We start from the raw sequence: 11,509 nt of genomic DNA, 5'->3' as shown, positions 1-11,509 counted from the left end.
GTCAGATGCCGGGGAGCGATTCGGGAGCTGCTCGACCATACTTGTCGCCATATGATAACTGTGCTGGCCACGGGACACCGTGGGGCGGTTCGGAGGGCCGTGAAAACTCTGAGGGCTGGCCATACCATGTGGCCATATGCTGGTTGCAAAACGCGATATATGACCCGGGACACCGCAAGAGTAACACACCGGGAGCGGTCGAAACCGTGGTTGTTCGTCGATGAACCGTATATTATCATTGTTCCTTGTGTAGTGGTTGGTTCATGGCATGTGTCACGACGATACATCAGGCGTCGAGAAGGCGTGCGCTGAGCGCGTTGGTCATAGCGCGGAGTCGGAGGGCGTGTTGCCACCTCGACTGTGGGGCTGCGCTGTGTTCTACGGCCGCTGCGCTAACCATCTGTTTGCCAAGGGGCCGAATGTGGCGCGTCATAGCCTCACCTGACGTGTACACGCCATGGTGGTCAGCAGTTGAACGCGGCATCTCTTCGCGGCGGGAAAGTTCCTCGCGGACAATCTGTCGGATGGTCAAAGGAAGGTCGAGGCAAGGGCTCGTGTGTCCACACTGGCAACCGTCGTAACGTTTTCCAACCGACCAAACTTTGGCGTAAACCGCCGCATCTTGAGCGTTTTAAAAGTTTTGCAATACCGAATGACGTCGGACACAGAACTGAGGCTTCCCTTTCCAATTAGAAAACTATGCACATCCTCGGCCACTCCTTTCAGCAAATGTCCGACTTTATCTTCTTCCGCCATGCGAGCCCTGACCACTTTGCACAGCTCTAACACTTCTTCGATATATGTGGTGCATGTCTCACCTGGCAGCTGCGCCCGTTTCGGCAGTGTCTGCTCAGCATGCTTCTTTTTGGCGACTGAGTCCCCAAAACACGCCTTTAACTCATCAACAAAAAGTGTCCACGTCTTAAGCGCGTCGTCGTGGTTCTCGTACCACAGGAGTGCGGTATCGGTAAGGGAGAACACCACATTGGTGAGCTGAGTGGTTGCATCCTACCCGTTGGACTTGCTCACTCGTGTGTAGTGGACGAGCCACTCGTCGGCATCTTCTCCCGCTTTTCCTCCGAAGGTGGGTGGAACTCAGTAGTATTGTAGTGGACTGCTAGGCACTGCCCTGGGAGCGGCTCCTTCTTCGGGCATGTCGAAGACGGTCACGGCAGATGGCGGGAGGCCGGCAAGTCGACGGCTTCGTCGAAGCTGCAGCAGTGATGGTTGCGTTGTTGTGAGCGCTTACCCCGCACCTCCACCACTTCGTTACGCGCAAAGGAGACCATTTATCAACCTTACGGATGAAGGGGGCCGTTTATTTCAGGTCGCGAAGGTGAGCGCAAGAGCGGCCAGCTGGTTGATGAACTCTGCGTCGTCCTCTTCCTCGTTTCCCACTCGGGACCGCAAGCACGTTCACCGGTCTTCATTTATATATATTGTAAGGAAGATGACGAACGATGACACAGAGTCAGCAGCATCGGCAGCATCAAGCGCGCAGCAGAAGCTCGAGCGAGAGGACTGTGCTCGGTGCATCCTACGACCCGCTGTCGCTACGAACCCCAATAAATCCCCTTTATAAGTGGTGGAGGTGCTGGGTAACGTTCCACTCTACCATCCTGGAACTTCGTTCGCGGACGCTACCCTCTGCCATGCCGGACCGCCGACCAGCAGACTCTTCCATCGCCACCCGTCCCTTGCGCTGGCACCGTTCGCCAGCGGGAACCTCCCATCTTCAGCGGAGCCGACGACAACGACGTTGAAGAGTGGCTGTCATCTTATGAACGGGTGAGCGTTCACAACAAATGGAATGACTCGACAAGCTGGCTTACGTATCCTTCTATCTTGCGGGCGTCGCCAGTCTCTGGTTCAGGAATCATGAGAGGGATATCCGAACGTGGTCGGCGTTCAAGACGTCGATTACCGCAGTATTTGACCGACCCGCCGTCAGGATACTCCGAGCCGAGCAGCGTTTGCGTACACGCGCACAGGACACGGGTGAGACGTTCACCAGCTATATAGAAGACGTCCTCGATTTGTGCAGGCGCGTGAACGCTGCCATGACGGAAGCGGAAAAGATTAAGCACGTCATGAAGGGCATCGATGATGACGCGTTCCAGATGCTTCTGGCCAAGGACCCGCGCACTGTTGGCGACGTTATCAGCTTGTGCCAGAGCTATGATGAATTGCGAAAGCAGCGAGCTCTGACAAGGCGACATCCCACACCTAATGCGGCGTCACTCTGCAGCCTGACCACCGGCCCCGAACAAGCCTCCTTGATAGCCCAAATCAAAGATTTCGTCCGCGAAGAAGTCGCACGACAGCTGTCTCTAGTGTCCATCACTCCGGAGTCTGCCAGCACTTTGCCGTCTCCTCTCCGTAATGTGATCCATGAAGAGGTCACGAAAGCGCTGCCAGCTGTTCACCAGCAGGATGCCGTGGCTACACCGTTAACTTATGCTGCGGTTTCTGCAATGGCCCCTCGCAGTGCGCCCGTACCACGTTTCCAGCAGCCTGTGCACCGCCCTCCTCCTCCCGCTCCCTGGGCCAGCACTGCCGTCGCTAACCCGTGGCGTACGCCGGACAATCGCCCTATATGCTTTGCATGTAGGTATCCCGGTCACGTCGCAAGGTTCTGCCGCCGCCGATCGCAGGCGTTCGATGACGATCGACGAGCGTCCTATGTGCCGCCCGATCCAAATGTGCATTGATCCATCACCACCTCGCTCCCAGACTGATCGCCGTCCTCGCTTCGAACGCTTCCGGTCACCCTCCCCACGTCGCCGATCGCTTTCCCCTATGCGTCAGCGACCCGTCTCTAACGAAGAGGGAAACTAGACGACGCAGTTCCTGAGGCAAGAACTGCGCAAGTGTCGACATGCCGAAGTCCTCTTCCTTTACCTGCCAATGTCATTGATGTGTTTGTCGAAGATGTCGCTACAGTCGCCCTCGTCGATACCGGTGCCGCTATTTCAGTTATGGATGCCAGGTTTTGCCGCTTGCTTGGTAAAGTGACGACGTCTCTGTCTGGATTGTCGCTTCGAACGGCAAGTGCTCAACCCATTCGCCCTACCGCTGCTTGTACAGCCCGTGTAACCATACAGGACGTTTTATACACGATTGAGTTCATAGTTCTTCATCGTGCTCCCACGCCGTTATTCTAGGATGGGATTTTCTCTCACGCCACAATGCCATCATAAATTGCACTCGGGCTGATATTGAACTTTCCCACCTTGGTGACCTGGCCTCGGTCGATGCTCATCCTGCCGCTAAACTTCTCGTGCAAGAAGACACCTGTATTCCCCCGTGCTCTTCAGCATTCGTACCGGTCTCGTGTAGTGCTATATCCGACGGGACGGTCTTATTCATGCCCTCTCATCACGTTGTTACCCGAAAAGCGCTTCCTTTGCCCTTTGCAGCTCTTGACCTCGCCGCCGGTGTCAGCACGAAGCCCGTTTACAATCATCTTTCGTCGCCGCTATCACTGCTCCGCCGCGAATGCCTTGGTTACGTCGAGTCGGTTGATTCAACCCGAATTGTCTGCGTCCTCGACGAAATGCCTTCTACTGCCGTTCATGCACTGAGTGCCCTCTCCGTAGCCGACTCAGCATGGACAGATGTGTTCAGCCCATTCATCGCCGACGATCTGACACATTGGCAGCGATCTCAACTTCTCGCACTCCTTCAGCACTTCCACCGTTCTTTCGACGTTGCGCAAACATCTCTTGGCCGTGCATCGACAGTCGAGCATCACATCGACACTGGCTCTCACTCACCGCTGCGACAAAGACCATATCGCGTGTCTGCTACGGAACGTCGCGTCATTGCAGAACAGGTCGATGACATGCTTCGTCGGGGCGTCATTCAACCTTCACAGAGCCCATGGGCCTCTCCCGTGGTACTCGTCACGAAGAAAGGACGGTTCCATCCGCTTCTGTGTTGATTTTCGACGGTTGAACAAGATTACACTGAAGGACGTCTACCCATTACCACGCATCGATGATGCTCTGGACTGTTTGCAGGGAGCCGAGTTCTTTTCTTCGCTGGATTTGCGGTCAGGCTACTGGCAGGTTCCGATGGCAGAGGCCGATCGCCGAAAACTGCCTTTGTTACACCAGACGGCTTGTATGAATTCACCGTCATGCCTTTCGGACTTTGCAACGCACCTGCTACGTTCGAAAGAATGATGGATAATGTTCTGCGTGGCCTCAAATGGAAAATTTGTCTTTGCTATCTTGACGACATTGTGGTATTCGCCCCTGATTTCGCAACGCACCTGCTCCGCCTCCAGCACGTACTCACTTGCTTGACCAACGCCGGGTTGCAACTTAACCTGAAGAAATGTCGATTTGCTGTTCGTCAGCTCACAATTTTAGGCCATGTCGTGTCAAAGGAGGGCGTTCAGCCCGGATCCCGAGAAGCTACGTGCTGTTACTGCGTTCCCAAAACCTACCACTATCAAAGAGCTACGCAGTTTCATCGGCCTCTGCTCTTACTTTCGGCGATTCGTTCGAAACTTTGCATCAATTATATCACCTCTCACGCAGCTCCTTGGTGGCTCTAGAGATCTCTCATCATGGTCTCCAGAGTGTGACGACGCCTTCACAACCTTGCGCCGTCTTCTCACGACGCCACCCATTCTTCGCCATTTTGACCCTCAAGCGCCAACCGAACTTCATACTGACGCAAGTGGTGTAGTCCTTGGTGCTGTGTTGGCACAACGTCAACCTGGCCACACAGAATACGTCGTCGCATACGCGAGTCGCACGTTAACCAAGGCGGAGGCCACTTACAGCGTAACAGAAAAGGAGTGTTTGGCCATTGTGTGGGCGCTTGGCAAATTTCGCCCATATTTATACGGCCGATCTTTTGACGTAGTGACCGACCACCACGCACTATGTTGGCTGTCGACGCTAAAAGACCCATCGGGCCGCCTTGCCCGCTGGGCATTGCGAATTCAAGAATATGACATCCGCGTGGTTTACCGTTCCGGGCGAAAGCACTCCGACGCTGACGCGCTATCCCGATCACCGCTTCCCCCGCAGGCCAGTCACGACTCCTCCTGCGAGTGCACATTGTCATCTCTGGACTTTGACACTATCGCCTCTGCACAGCGTGATGATCCCTGGACTGCATCTCTGTTCGACCTTCTCTCGGATACGTCGAAAGTTCCAGCGTCACGAACGCTTCGGCGCCAAGTTCCTCATTTTGCGATTCGAGACCAGCTACTGTATCGCCGCAACTATGCCCCAGAGGGTCGCACATGGTTACTCATCATTCCGCGAACCTTGCGATCAGAGATTTGCTCCTCGTTCCACGTCGACCCTCAGTGTGGCCACGCGGGAGTCTTCAAGACCTACGAAAGACTTCGACACCGCTATTACTGGCGGGGAATGTACAATTTTGTTCGCAACTTCGTCCGCTCGTGTCATGAGTGCCAACGTCGCAAAGCGCCACCGCACAACTTCGCCGGTGAACTCCAGCCTTTGCAATGCCCATCCCGACCCTTTGATCGCGTGGGCATAGATCTCTACGGGCCACTTCCGTTGACTCCTACCGGCAACAGGTGGATCATCGTTGCGGTAGACCACTTAACACGTTATGCGGAGACTGCTGCTCTACCAAATGCTACAGTGCAGGAGGTCGCCAATTTCATACTACGCCGTTTTCTCCTTCGTCATGGAGGTCCACGTGAACTTTTGAGCGACAGAGGCCGCACCTTCTTATCTGAAGTCATCGAACAACTGCTTGCTGCATGCGCTATTGTTCATCGTAAATGCACTGCCTATCACCCACAGACTAACGGTACCACGGAACGCTTCAACCGAACTCTTGGTGACATGCTCGCCATGTACGTCTCACCTGATCACTCTAATTGGGACCTAGTTCTTCCGTTTGTCACCTACGCCTACAACACCGCGACTCAGGCCACTACCGGATTCTCACCCTTTTACCTTCTTTACGGCCGTCATCCTTCGCACACAATAGACACCATTCTGCCCTACCGGCCGGACCCATCCGAATGCCTGCCGATCTCGGAAGCAGCCAGACAAGCCGAAGAATGTGGCCAGCTGGCCCGCCAATTCACCTCGGACGACCAGAACCGTCAAAAAGCCGTTCACGACGCCCGGAACTCGACTCCCAATTTTCTCCCGGGCGCCCTCGTCTGGTTGTTAGTGCCACACCACACGCCTGGGCTCGCTTCAAAACTCCTTCCGAAGTACGACGGGCCATACCGCGTTCTCGAGAGAACATCACCCGTTAATTACCTGGTTGAGCCGCTCACGCCGCCCTCCGACATGCGACGTCGGAACCGTGAAGTCGTTCACGTTCAGCGCCTCAAGCCGTATCACCTTTCTATCGTCCTTCCGGACAACTAAGTTTCCCCTCCGTGGGTAGGAGCCACAGGCGTGATAGGCTACAACAACAACAACAACAACAACAACAACAAGTCGCCAGGATGGCTCCTTTATTTCCGCGGGGCCCTTGTAAGGAAGATGACGAACGATGACGCAGAGTCAGCAGCATCGGCAGCATCAAGCGCGCAGCAGAAGCTCGAGCGAGAGGACTGTGCTCGGTGCATCCTACGACCCGCTGTCGCTACGAACCCCAATAAATCCCCTTTATAATATATATATATATATATATATATATATATATATATATATATATATATATGTGTGTGTGTGTGTGTGTGTGTGTGTGTGTGTGTGTGTGTGTGTGTGTGTGTGTGTGTGTGGTGTGTGTGTGTGTGTGTGTGTGTGTGTGTGTGTGTGTGTGTGTGTGTGTGTGTGTGTGTGTGTGTGTGTGTGTGTGTGTGTGTGTGTGTGTGTGTGTGTGTGTGTGTGTGTGTGTGTGTGTGTGTGTGTGTGTGTGTGTGTGTGTGTGTGTGTGTGTGTGTTACTGTATATTCCTTTGACAATTTTTCTTTTGTGTTGATCACCCATTGCATTTTTTTAATTTTGATGTGCGCACGATTAATTATTTGTTCCCCTCACCACCTAGCTGGTCCTCGATGACCACGGTATTACCTAATTAAATAAAATTAAATCTGTAGATATATTGCGCGACTAGCTCGTTTGCTGGATAAGGTTTCCGCCCACGAATACAATAGTTTTGGTTAGTAATAACAGCATACCGTAGAGCGTCAATCACACTTGTCGAGTGGTCGAGCGACCGTCTCCGGAATTCGCGAGCGTCCAAAGCAGTGGTAGATGCTGTGTTATAGATGTTTGTTCCATATAGCGCATCGTTCGAGCACGAACATGACCATGCGAGGCCTTGTTGCTGCATTAACCAGCCTTTTTTTTTTTCGCGAGGGAAGAGGATGAAATAAGACTTTTTTAATCTATTATTATTTATTTATTTTTCAGTCTTGTTCGTCCCGACCTCTACGGCGCATTCACCCATTTTACTGAAATTGTGTCCTCCCAAATAGCCGTGGGATTAATTTTATGCGATTCCCGTCGGATATTATGCCTTACAGGGCAAAAAGGCAATGCACGTAGCCATAGTGCAGTGATTTCAAGTCTACTAGACTTGAAAGGCGTGAGAACGATGCCGGTGGCTGACGCAAATCTTTTATAACGATTAGCGCATAGGCGCTTAGATGTTTCGGGATTGCATTGGGTTGGCCGTACACGAGCATGCACTCTTTTGTTGTAGTTCCGACATCAAGCGACCAGATCGAAGATTTTCCAATTCGCATCGGAAATTCACAGACGCCGGTTCGCTTCGTCGAGCGAAAACCAATTCTGCCAAATAGTTCAACACATACACCGCGGTTGATGATGCGCGTCGAATTTTTGTGCAGCCACGAGAAACTTCAGCATGCTGTAGCTACTGCTTCACTTACAAGATACACAGTGGTTGTTCACCGACCTCGTATATGAACTGACATGACGTAAATTTCACAGAGAATGAACTAAAACATCTCCGAATTCTTCCGCAGCACACCCGGTGTGGCTCAGCAAACCTCTGTTTCGGGAGACATCGTAGACGCTGACTTGGTGGACGACACGAAGCTTTGGCCACAGCTTCAGAGGAAATAAAAAAGCGCTTTCGGAGCTCAGTAAGCTTTGTCCAAACGGCGCGAGCAGCGTATGTGGTGCTTGTTCTAAACGCGAGGCAACAAATGTATTCCGAGCTATCCAAACTTTCTGCTTATGAATTCAATCAGGATCACTGTGTTTTGCTCTTCGTTCTTTCTTTGGCAAAAACTTTGAAGCAGCGGCTTCTCGCGTTTCTGACTCAGTGAAGTTCGTCGGTGCGGTCACTACCTGATTATTTTCAGCCTAATTGCTAGCGGGTGTGCTCAGTTCCGATAGATTTGTTCTTGCTGCACGCAAGGCTTGTAACATGGCTGTTCTGTACTTCGTAATAGCTTGTAGCAAAAATGTATTATCGCTAGTTACTCGCTTACTCCTGTGGACCGTCACGAAACATTCAGTTTCGACCATTCGTGTGCTGTCGGTGTAGTCGCTGTCACCCATGCTTTGGCACATTGATTAAAGTGTGCGCCCATTCACATATTCTTAATACGTTGGCGATAGAGTGTGCGTAAGTTTTCGTGCGAGTTGTGGTAGATGTGTGTAGATAACGTGCTCGAAACTTACTATGCCATGAAGCGGCGCCACTCCCTTTGTCATTGTTTCACGAGTGGTACTCTTACCGACGTTCCGGGGCTGAAATTTTTTCTTTGGAGGTTAGCGCTACAAGGCTGGTGGATGAGTGAATTTTGTTTATGCACAACGAAAGTCGTGCATCGTGAAGGGCCGGCAACACAGGCTGTCCGTGTGTAGCAACGGTCCGCGAACTTGGTCACATAGATTCATATATTCCTTAATACGCCAGTCATTATTTTTGCAGACAACTACTGCACACGTCTTCAATCCACCACTCCACATTTTGCAGCATAGATGGACCACAGTGCATGAGCGAAAAGCCAGTTGTAGTTCCGACAGCTCATTGCTCAGAAACAGGGCATAAGCAGTAATGGTTTCGTATTCGCGCGCTTTTGCCGAGGCAACGTGCGCCGCGCCGCCGAAAGCGCCATCTCGTTTTTCGACAACAAACTCGAAAAGGGTTTCTTATTTCTTGACCAGTTTCCCACCGTGGGTACGTGCCGCTTTATAGAGGTGGAAGAAGTAGAAGAAGCACGTGGGCACGGTGAGGCTAGCCGATTCCAAGGATCGACGACCTACGCCTTTAATCGCGCAGCCGGCGTCCGCAGCCGTCGACTAGCGTCGCCTTCGCATTCAGACGTCCCTTCTTTGGCGTCTCTGCCCTGGAACAATACCTAATGGTATCCCTGTGCCTCGTCGCAATCGTCGTCGCTCTCTCCTGCTGGGTGGTTCAGTGGGTTTCCATACCGCGGGTCGACGACGACCTGGCATCGAAGGTGGTCCTGGGAGTAAACCTCGACGACGGTTCAGAGCTGCCACCCATCTTCGGGCACCGGGGCCGAAAACACCTTGGCCGCGTTTCGCGAGGCGAAGAACAACAACGCCTCCGGAATCAAGTTTGACCGGTCCTTCACGTGGGACAACGTCGCCGCTATCTTCCACGACCAGACCCTCGAGCGTACCACCGACGGTAGAGGGCGGGTGGCGGACGTCAGATTCGACGAGCTCCGTCGACTGAACGCAGCGTGCAAACACCCGTTGCCGCAGCGCTTCCGAGGCGAGCGCCAACGCTTGAAGAAGGCGTCGAGGTGTGCCTCCGTCTCGGCATGCGGTTCATCATAGACGCCAATGAGCACGACTGTCGTGCCGTCGAAGTCCTCGACCAGCTGTTCCGCGAGATACCAGTGCTGTATCGCCGGGCGCTGGTCACCTCTTTCTACCCTAACTTGGTGTACGCACTGCGACGCAAAAATTCGGATATCGTGACGGCACTGACTTGGAGGCCTGGACTTCTGACCTACGAGGACACAAACAAAACGCTGAGGCGTTTCGAGTCCGGCGCCGCTCACTTGTTCGCCGTGGTTACCGACTGGCTGCTCGAGAAGGCCCTGCACGTCGGCCTGCTGCCTCACGTGACCGGAGTGTCCGTCCTCTTGATTAGCACGAACGTACTGAGCGCCGAGTACGTGCAGGCCTGGCGCAACCGGGGTGTGCACGTGATTGCCTGGACTCCCAACCATCCGGCCGAGAATGACTTTCTTCGTAGTTCACTCCGGGTCCCCATTATAACCGATACCATGCGCCAGAACTAAATAACAGGCTCGCTGGCCATGCTTTTGTGCCTGAGCCCCAAGCGCTTGTTTAACGCCCTTTTCGGCAAATGTTAGGCTTCGGCACACGCAGATGTGCAGCTGTGTTGTTTATAGGGCTTCGTTCGCGATCGCAAGAATGCTGCGCCCTTACCATGAATGTTAAACAAAATTGAATCTTGCGACAAATATACATCCCTTTTTTTAAAGCCTTCGTGTTTGTATGTAGTATTGCCACGTATACATTGCAATGTTCTTATCGTGCTTTGTAGTGTACACTCGTAAAAGGCAGAAAAACACCGTCTCTTTCCCGAGGAAGCACCGTCTTTTACCCCGGTAAACTTCTGCGGAGGCGAAGCCAAAGCGTGCATAAGAGAGAGCGATTCTGAGAAAAAATTGGACGCATGTCTGCTGGCTTCGTTGCAAATGACGTCGAAAGACTATCTTCTGCCGCCCCTGATAAGTAACACCCTCTCTTCTCCCGTTGCCACCCCTCTCCCCTCTCATTCCTGCCATGATGGATGCAATGGAGTTTTTGCTGGATTCAATTCAAATTTTCCGAGTTCGCCCTGCTATTGCGCCATCTGTTGGGACCTTGTATAACTGTTGGCTTAAAGCCGGCTACAGAGCCGCGGCTTCAGTCGGTTTGTTTCTAACGCGTAGCGTCTCTCCGGCACCATTTCTAACGCGTTTATTTTTCATTTACTCACGTAAAAACCAGTCCAATGTGTATTCTTAATCAAATGAACGCTGCGGATCACGGTTATGTACATACATGTTGCCTCAAATAGGCCTATGGCTTCCTTTGCGCTGTATAATGTTGACGTGAGTCACCCCGTGCCACAGTGCTAGTAACTTGTTTGGTTTTGGCTGGGTGGTTGAATCAGTTTTGGCCGGGCGGTTGAATCGAGAGAGAGAAACAAAGTTTTTCGCGTTTAGGTAGCCCAAGAAAGACTATCGTCCTTAAAAAAGTCGCAGTTTCGTAAATTGCGATAGCAAATTAGCTGAGAGCTACGGAGTAAGAATAGTAGTTTTATCGGCTGTAAAACTTGGACGCATTCGCTTACTAACTGAACTAGCAAGCATGGTGTCATCGCGCATAAGCAAACATGAATAGATCCCACTCGACGACCGCAGATCATCATCATCATCATCATCATCAGCCTATATTTATGTCCACTGCAGCACGAAGGCCTCTCCCTGTGATCTCCAAGTGTCTTGCGCTAGCGTATTCCAACTTGCGCCTGCAAATTTCCTAACTTCATCATTTTGGGCAATCGACTATAAGGGCACCAC

At 52.4% G+C, this 11,509-nt stretch overlaps 1 pseudogene; it reads left to right on the top strand.

Annotated features, from left to right (window-relative positions):
- Positions 1–9,214: 9,214 nt before the first annotated feature.
- On the top strand, positions 9,215–10,240 carry LOC119440092 (glycerophosphodiester phosphodiesterase 1-like; annotated as a pseudogene).
- The last annotated feature ends 1,269 nt before the right edge of the window (positions 10,241–11,509 follow it).

Source organism: Dermacentor silvarum, chromosome 2, assembly GCF_013339745.2.
Source record: "Dermacentor silvarum isolate Dsil-2018 chromosome 2, BIME_Dsil_1.4, whole genome shotgun sequence".
Lineage (NCBI taxonomy): Eukaryota > Metazoa > Arthropoda > Arachnida > Ixodida > Ixodidae > Dermacentor > Dermacentor silvarum.
Note: the sequence above shows the minus strand (reverse complement) of the source record. Positions and strands in the feature narration are given on the sequence as shown.